Below are 10,117 nucleotides of genomic sequence, written 5' to 3' on the forward strand. Positions count from 1 at the left end.
ACTTATTTTGACAGGTCGGCCGCCCTATCAAACCATTTGCACTATTGATAACCCGCTTCTAGGCATTATTCTTTTCGATACTTTTGATACCCAACATAAATATTGTAATCTTCTCGATACAAATAAGCCTTCAAATTGAAAATTTGAACTTTCTCAATATATATTTTAGGAGTAATGATTATACGAGACCCTTTCGCATTTATGTGTGTATTGGATTTCAAAGGATCGCTACTAAATTTAGCACATATCTCTAAAAAAGTTATCACATAGGTTTATGGCTTGATTTTTTAAAAAATATGTGTTAAATTTAATGATGATCATTTAAAGTCCTACACACATAGATGTGAGAGGATCTCATAGGATCATCACTTATATTTTAAATAGCAATGGATAAAAGAAATAGGTAATTTATGAATGGATCCAAAATAATTTTCTCGTAAAAAGTAGTCATCGTACAATCTATGGAGAGGCCCAAAGTAATCAAACTTTTTATTTTCATTTTACCTTAGTTAGAAAATCGAACTTTCGATTCATCCAAAATACAAAAACACTTATGGCATGTTTTATTTTCATTGTAACTCGGCCTTCTTTCATTTTTCAATTTTAATTTTTGGTCATATCAATATGAAAATTTGTGGGTGACTTCGCCTCGTTAGGGCTTATCTAAAAAAAAAATATCGTTAGGGCTTATTTATAAAAACAAGAAATATCGTTAGGGCTTATCTATAAAAATAATATATATATATATATATATATATCAAAATGATTTGCCATTTTAGGAGTATTTGGGTCATTTTCTTTTTTCAAATTATTTTATATGTACTTTTTACAGGTGCATGTGGGTGAGAAACATAGATAACCCAATTTTCAGCTTTGTCTAACCTACCAAAAAAATAAAATTGAAATACACAATCATGCTTTCAAAATTAACTCTTTTTGCAGATCTCCAAGTGTAGAAATTTATAGGTTTATCAAACACAAGTTTCAACAATTCCTTAGAATACCAAACAATTTATCCAATACAATATTTTCTAGATTGAGATGTCAAATCTTCTAGCTTGTAGACTCCAAAACTTCCCAATTTCGAAAATACATTTGCCAAACGGTCGTGTGTTTTGGCTAATTTGAATATGCAACTTTCGAACCACCTAATCACTTTGTTGTTTTTTGTGTTATTGGCGGTTCAAAATTTAGTCTTTTAAACTAGGGGCATATTAAGAATAAAAAATACTTAAAAATTTTAGACTTCACTGTGAAATAACCAAAAATATAGACCACTTTTAATTTCAAATTTTATTTTAGGACCTTGCATAAATTTCCTGGAAAAATTAAGCTTCAAAAATAGAATTTGTAACACATATTTGGATTATCTATTTTATAGTGCTTGTAGATCTCTTAATTCCGGACCATTTTTTGAACTTTCAATTCCACATTAGTACAGAAATGATCTTCTAGGCATCATGCTTTTGGGCACCTAAATTTTATTTTTCTAACACAGTTTCGTGGTGTAATTTTACCTTTTAGGTATAATGTGAAAATTCTTATGTTTTTAGAGTATTTAAACAAAGAAAATTTTTTCATGCGGGGTGAACCGCATGACTACATATGCAGTTCAAAAATTGTAAAAGATCCATCTTAAAGATAGATGCAAGTAGGTGTTCCATCTAAAAACAGTTGAAGCTAAAGGTCCAAATGTTTCTTACGAGAATTATTATTTCTATTTTTAAAAATTTACAAAATGTTTCTTACGAGAATTATTATTTCTATTTTTAAAATTTACTTTTTTTTATATATTCATGGTCTCCATGTTAGAGATTACATGTCCTTAAAAATTATTCCAAAAATCCATCTCAAAAATAGATTTATAAAAGGCCTGCATTTCTACATATGCGGGTTTGGCCGCATAGAACCGAGTCCTTTAAGCAATGTCCCCAAAATTTTTAATTTTCCCCAAAAATCCATTTGCTCAGAAGCGACAGTTTTCAACCAGCTTGTTGGTTATCTTTCCTTGTTCTAGGTTTGGAACTAAATCTTGTTTTCATTAAAATTTTGGTTAAGAAAGTTCTGAACTGAAATTTTAACCAAAAATCTTGTTTAGAAGTCTTTTTTTTCAGTTAACTTTCTGTCTAGAACTTAAAGTTTAACCAAAAAACCTGATTGAATTGCCGAGGTTTGGTGTAGATATAGAAGATAAAAACTTATACATATGATGTAGAAGATAAAAACCAAGGTTTGGAAGACATAAGGAAAAGAAAAATAGTGCAGAAAAATAAAATAATAAAGACACAAAGATTTATGTTCGGCAAGGTGCCTACGTCCATGGGTAGCATAAATTCTCTTCCACTAATTAAAAAAACATTATGTAAGCATGGAGAGTATAAGGGACTATAAGCTCTCTCTCTCAAACCCTAAAACAAGGTATTTCTCTCACTAGAATACCCATTCAAAAGGACTAAAGAACTAACCATTTTCTCTCTAGATTTTTCCTTGCATAATTTCCATGTGTTTTATTCTATCTTTATACATCTTATATAACCCAAGAGGGTCACGTCAGCCTCTCTCATCCCTTTGCTAATTGGACTAGATTTTCTAATGGGATTTAGTTTCCTAGACAATAGAATTTTATTTCCTATAAAATAGGGAGTCTACAAGATAGGATTTGTCTTACCATAGGATGTAATGTGATCTCTCCAACCCAAAAGTTTCACAGCCCATAGAAATAGGATATAGTTTCCTATAGAATACGACCACATAAAAGATCATGTAGCTTCCCTAATAATTAGGAACTCATATAAACTAGGAAATATGATTTCATCGCCAACATTCTCCCACTTGAAGACATATTTCCATTTTAACTTGTCTACTCCAAGAAATTTCTGCCCATCAGTTACTAATCATCAAGTAACCATAAGCCGCAAGGAAGTTCTGGACTAAGTGAACTTCCCCTTCTGTATGGGCTTAATCAACATATCTACTAGATTGTCATTAGTATGAATTTTCTGCAATAAAGTTTTAAATCTTCTACCACATCACGAATAAAGTGATAATAAACATCAATATGTTTAGTCTTGACATGGAAAGTTGTATTCTTTGTTAAAAACAAGACACTTTGGTTATCACAATGAAGCGGTATACCTTCTTGCACAACTCGAAACTCACCAAGTAACTTGTTTAGCCAAATTGCTTCTTTAGATGCATGAATAAATAACATATACTCAGCCTTTGTAGAAGACAACACCACTACAGACTACAACCTTGATAAGCAACTAACTACACCACCTCTCAAAGAAAAAACATATATGGTAGTAGACCTTCTTTTATCCAAGTCACTTGCAAGTCAGCATCGACATAACCAGTTACTTTCAAACCTATTCTATTGTAACAAATACCAGCATCACAAGTTCCCTTCAAATATTGAAAGATCCATTTCACAGTAGGCCAGTGATCATGGCTAGGATTTGTTATATATCTGCTCACAACTCCCACTGCTTGTGCTATGTCAAGTCTGGTGCTAACCATAACAAACATGAGGCTCCTTATTGCTGATGAATACGGTCCTCGAGACATCTGTATCTTTTGTACTTCGGTGCTAAGACATTATTCGAAGACAACTTCATATGCATAGGAAATGAGGTACTAACTGGTTTGACATTTTGCATATTCAAGCGCCACATAACCCTCTTCACGTAACTCTTCTGAGTTAACCAGATTTTTCTGTTCTTCCTCTCTCTAAGTACACTCATCCCAAGAATTCAATTAACGACTCTCAATTCTTTCATTTCAAATTCCCTAGCCAACTGAGCCTTAGGTGTTGTAATATTATCATTGTTTGGTCCTGCAACAACCATGTCATCGATATATAATAACAAGATAATAAAGCTTCCACCATCATATCCACGAAATAGGTACAATGGTTAGCTTCACATCTATGAAAATTCAAGCTCAACAAGAAAGATTTGTGCCAACACCTCGGCGTCCGTTTCAACCCGTACAATGATTTCTTGAGCCTACAAACTAAATTATCTTTACTTTCCTTAATAAACTCTCAGGTTGGGTCGTATAAATTTATTTTTTTAGTTTTCACATCTAATTGTTCTAACTCTAAATCAAGAACAGCAGCCATAGCCAAAACAGCTCTAACAAGGGACGTGTGCACAACAGTAGAAAACAATCTTATCAAAATCAATACCTGATTTCTAAGCATAACGTTTATTACAACGAAATATTGACTTTGTCAAGTCATCCGAGAAAAGTTATTCAGGACTTTGTCAAAGTTGTTGTAAATATTTTATTTGAATTCCCTTCTTCTATGAGATTCTATGTACACGCTTGTCTATTTATACCTATTTATACGTTTCTTCTCTAATAAGGTATGGTTTTTGGGTTGTATCTAAAACCCATGCATCAGACAACGCCCGTCTGCCGTCATTCCCACTGACAGCCACAAGGTACCGCTGAAATACCATAACCATTGCGTGGCCATAACAGGGTCCTGGACTTGGCCCTTGAACCCCCACCTTGTTCCACCGAGATTTGGCACTTGTGATATCGAGCACATAAAGATCATCAGTGGAATGCCCTGTTGGCTCTATCCCTCCCTGATCACTCGCTGATCCTTAATCCTGTGCCATCTCACCCATCAGCACCAACTCCCTAATCATGTGCCATCTCCGCCCCTTCCTCCTCCCTGCCATCCCCATTTTCACCTCCACCATCAACGATAGTCCAGCCCCCATCTCACCAGCCCTCTCTCAGTTGTCCACCAACCTGCTACCCCCTCTGCTACCTCCCACTTTCTCTCTCTACAAACAAAAAGCCCAACAACGACTCTTTCTCTCTCTGTTCTTCACTGCTCTTTTTCACCCACTGTTGTCACCACCTTCCCTCTCTTATCCTTTTTTTTCCGCCCACCACTAATGTCGAATGATCAAGTCAACAATGGTGCTTCTACGGGTTCTGTTGCAGAAAGTTCACCTTTCTTCCTCCACCACTCAGATAACCTCGGGATGGTGCTTGTTACACATCCCTTAACTGAGGACAACAACCCTCTCTGGAAAACAGCTATGCAAACAACTCTCTCAGCCAAAAAACAGTTTCACTTTATCGACCGTACCTTCTCAAAACCAGAAGAATCCGTAGGTACCTTTCAATCTTGGAGCCACTGCAATACAATGGTTCTTTCATGGATTTGGATCGTTGTTCACAAGGACCTTACAAACATCATAATCTACTTTGACATCACTAAAGATGCCTGGGATGATATTAAAGAGTGCTTCTCACAAAGTAATGTTGCTCAAATCTATCGCATTACCCGCAATATTTCCAACCATGTTTAAGATCAGCTCTCTGTTTTATTCTACTGCACCACTCTTAAAGGGTACTGGGATGGGTTGGATTCTTTAACCACCATAACCACGTGTCCTTGTTGTGCTATGAAAGATGTCTTACCGCTGAAGCAAAATGAAAGAGTTTTCAATTTCTCATGGGATTGAATGATTCTTTCTCCAATGTTCGAAGCAAGACCCCTTGTCATCCTTGAGTAAGACCTATGCTCTCATTCTCCAAGACGAAAAGCAACGCAACATGCATTTGTATGTTTCTCAACCTCTGGAAAGTGATGCAATGGCCTCCATTCACACTAACAATGTTGGCCATAGATGAGGTCGCACTAATGCTTTCTACCATCTAAACATAATGATCGAGGCCGTGGGCATGGCTCTCGAGGACGAGAACATCCACGCTGCGACTACTATGGTTTCTTTGGCCACATCCGTGCACAATGCACCAAGCCTCATGAATCTCAACGCAAGCTTCACGACAAATCTGTTGCTGCTGTAGTTAATTCCTGCTCCAACGTTCCCACCAGCTCCGAAGCACATGATCCCTCCATTTGTTGTGCATCTCTCACCTACTCAACGCTCTCAACTAATGTCTCTCCTCAATACTGAACATAACTTCTCTTCAGCCAACTTAGCTGGTATGAAAATTTCATGTGCTTCTCTGTCTTCTCTGTCATCCTCTTGGATCATCGATACCAGAGCATCTGATCACATGGCTTCCTTCTCATCTTACACATCCATCACAACACCTCTCCCACAACCCCCAATCTATTCGACTTCTAAATGGTGATATTGTTCATGTCTCTCAAAAAGCAAACTACACTCTTTCATCTAATATTCATCTCATTGATATCCTTTGCATTCCTTCTTTTGATTTGAATTTACTTTTTGTGAATAAATTAATCAAAACCCACAATTGTGCTGATGTGTTCTTTCCCGACTTTTGTGTGTTTCAGGACCTTACCACGAAGAAAGTGATTGGTCTGGGTGAGGAACGAGATGACCTCTACATTTACAAGGACATACAACCAGCTTTCCACTGCTCTCAAGTTTCCTCCTTTTAACTTTGGCACAACAAGCTTGGACATCGATCCAATCAGCGTTTGCACGACTTATCCAAAGATCTTTCTCTTTCTTCTTTGCATAATAAGTGTAGTCCTTGTACTATTTGTCCTATAGCAAAAAAAAACCAGAGAGCATTTTTCTCTCAGTTTTAATAAAAGTTCTATTCCTTTTAACCTTATACATTGTGATATATGGGGAGCCTATTCCACACCCACACACTGCACATGGACTTGTCTAATGAAATTCAAATCTGAACATTTTCTTATATTAAACATTTTTGTGCCATGGTCCAAAACCAATTCGGTTTTACTATCAAACTATTCGTTATGACAATGGAACTGAGTTCCTCTCCCACCAAATGCAAGCCTTTCTTCTTGAAAAAGAGATTCTTCACCAGCGATCTTGTGTTAACACACCCCAGCAAAGTGGAGTAGTCGAGCGCAAACACCGCCACTTGCTTGAGGGAGCTCACGCACTTCGCTTTCAAGTAGGCCTTCCCATTATTTTTTGGGGTGAGTGCGTATTAACAGCCACCTATCTCATAAACAAACTGTCTTCGCCACTTCTTCAAGGCAAATCTCCACATGAAATTTTGTTTTATAGCAAACTCAACTATAACCACCTTCCCGTATTCGGCTGTTTATGTTATGCTCATATCAAAACATCCGACAAACTTAGCCCTTGTCCTCGCTGCTGCATCTTTATCGGTTACCCCTATAGAAAATTCATGACCTTGATGAACAAAAGTTTTATGTCAGCCGAGACATTACCATTCATGAAACGAATTTCCCTTTCAAGGAGGTCCCCATTTCATCCGCCATTCATCAACCCTCCACACCTCTCCCCATCATTGAGGACGTTGACAACTCCTCTTCTCCAGCTGTTCCAACTGCTTCACCACCACCACCAGCTGTTGACACTACCCCATTTCATCCACCATCATCGCCCCCCACCACTTCCACCCATTCGACACCACTCATTCCCCCTTGCAAATCTGACGGACCGCATTGACCACCTAGCTGGCTTGCCGACTACTCATGTTCTCCTGCCATCTTTTCTTCCAACACCTTGGACAATCACTCTTCTTCGTTGGTCCCTCACACAGGTACTTCCTACCCACTCTCAAATTCCATTTCTTACCATAAATTTTCTCCTACTCATCGAGCTTTTCTTGCATCCGTTAGTACTAACTATGAACCTAGGACTTTTACATCTGCCATGAAAGATGCTCATTGACGAGATGCTATGACAGCAAAAATACATGCTTTAGAGGCTAATCATACTTGGATAGTCACTCCTTTACCACCTGATAAGCATGTCATTGGATAAGTGGGTGTATAAGATCAAATACAACGTTGATGGGAACATTGAGCGATACAAAGCTCGACTGGTTGCGAAGGGCTTCACCCAAGCTGAAGGCATAGATTATCATGAGACATTTGCACCCGTTGCCAAACTGGTCACTGTTCGCTGCTTACTTGTCGTTGCAGCTGCATGAAATTGGCCATTATTTCAACTCGATGTCAACAATGCTTTTCTCCATGGAGACTTAGCTGAAGAAGTCTACATGCAACTTCCTCCTGGCTTCTCTCATAAGGGTGGGTATGGAAAACATCTAGTTTGTCGGCTCACCAAGTCGTTATATGGCTTGAAATAAGCTTCAAGGAACTGGTTTGCCAAGTTATCCACTACCATTCTTCAGGCCGGCTTTCACCAGTCTCTGACTGATCACTCTATGTTCACCTTGAAGGGCACTGATCTACTGACTGTTGTCCTTGTTTACTTTGACGATAACATCATCACCGACAATGACTCTTTTAGCATCAATTTCATCAAAACGTTTTTGCAGAACAAATTCAAGATCAAAGATCTTGAACCACTGAAATATTTTCTTGGCATAAAAGTCACCCGATCCAAGGAAGGTATCTTTTTATCTCAAAGAAAATACACCATTGACATTCTAGTTGAATCCGGCGTTCTTGGAGCTAAACCATCTGCATTTCCCATGGAACAAAACCTGAAGCTTAACTCCGATGATGACATTCTCCTTCCAGATCCAGGCTCCTATCAACATTTAGTTGGAAGGCTTATTTAACTCACAGTTACAGGTTACTGCACTTTTCTTGGAAACAACCCCATTTCCTGACGCAGAAAGAAACTGAGTACTGTATCCCGCTCCACTGTTAAAGCAAAATATCGCGCTTTGGTGACAACCACTTGTGAACTACTTTGGCTTAAGTATCTCCTTCGTGACTTGGGAGTTGCACATGCTCACATGCACCTTTATTATGATAATCAAGCAGTGCTACACATTGCTTCTAATCCAGTCTTCATGAGTACACCAAGCACATCGAGCTAGATGTCATGTTGTTAGAGAGAAATTACAAGCAGGTCTCATCCAAACTCGTTATCTCTGCAACAACAATCAACGCGCGGACATTTTCACTAAACCTCTTGGTAAAGAACAATTTCTACATCTTTGGAGCAAGTTGGGTGTTCTCCACCCTCACACTCCAACTTGAGGGGGAGTATCACAACTAAGTATTGACTTTGTCAAGTCATCCAAGAAAAGCTATTTATGACTTTGTCAAAGTTGTTATAACTATTTTATTTGAATTCCCTTCTTCTATGGGATTCTATGTACACCCTTGTCTATTTATACGCTTCATCGCTGAATAGAAAATATACTCAATTCAGAGTTATCAACCTTTCACAACCAATTGAGCTATGTCCCTTTCAATAGTATCATCAGGACCTTTATTCTTCTTGAAGACCCACCTGCAACCAATTGCCTTTCTCTTCTCTGGTAATTTGACGAGGTCACATGTTTATTTTTTCACAGGGCCTCCATTTATATTTTCATAAATGCTCTCCATTGACCGACTTCATCGACCTCACATGCCTCACAAAAAGAAATTAGCTCACCCTCTTATGTTAGGTCAGCATAGGATAAGACATAGTTGTTAAGCCTCACATGAGTTGTTTTAGGTCTATCAGATTCTCTTAATTCAATATCACATAAATATTCTTTAAACTCTAGGATAATTTCAGGTTTTTGGTCCTAACCACTATCTAGCTAGTTCTCATGGGTATATTCCACCTCAATAGTTTTTGCATTTGGGTCATCTTTCTTTTTCTACATGGAATTTTCAATGAAAATAACATCTCCACTATATAACCAAGTGGTCAGTAGGATCCCACAATCTGTACCATTATGTACCATCAACATAGTCAAGAAAACACACTTCTTGAATTTTTAATCCAACGTAGTTCTTTTCTCCTTTGTAATCAAAGAATATGTATCACAACAAAAAACATGAAGGAAAGAATAATTAATGGGTTTAAATATCCAAACCTCTTATGGTGTCTTGTAGTTAATATCAGAACTGAGAGACCTATTGATTAGGAAACAAGCTATACAAATTGCTTTTGCCCATAAACACTGCTCTAACCTTACAGCACTCAACATACACTTGATACGTTCCATAATGGTATGATTCATCCTCTCAACAACACCATTTTGTTGAGATGTTCTAAGAACTGTCAACTACCTAGGAATACCATGCTGACTACAAAAATTATTAAATTCACCAAAACAAAATTCTCCCCTATTATCAGTTCTTAGACATTTGATGCTCTTACCTTTTTGATTTTTTGCCAAGGCCCTAAATTTTTTGAAACAACTGAAGGCATCTTATTTATTTTTTAGGATA

General features: G+C 37.5%; 1 long non-coding RNA gene across 1 annotated transcript; it reads left to right on the plus strand.

Annotated features, from left to right (window-relative positions):
* The first annotated feature begins 4,373 nt into the window (after window positions 1-4,373).
* LOC148783847 (uncharacterized) lies at window positions 4,374-6,582 on the plus strand. Its single transcript, XR_016044552.1, has 2 exons — window positions 4,374-5,977; window positions 6,296-6,582. It is a non-coding gene; the product is annotated as an uncharacterized LOC148783847 (long non-coding RNA).
* The last annotated feature ends 3,535 nt before the right edge of the window (window positions 6,583-10,117 follow it).

The sequence above is a fragment of the Amborella trichopoda genome, chromosome 1 (genome assembly GCF_054954075.1).
Source record: "Amborella trichopoda isolate Santa Cruz 75 chromosome 1, AtrichopodaSantaCruz75HAP2 v2.0, whole genome shotgun sequence".
NCBI lineage: Eukaryota > Viridiplantae > Streptophyta > Magnoliopsida > Amborellales > Amborellaceae > Amborella > Amborella trichopoda.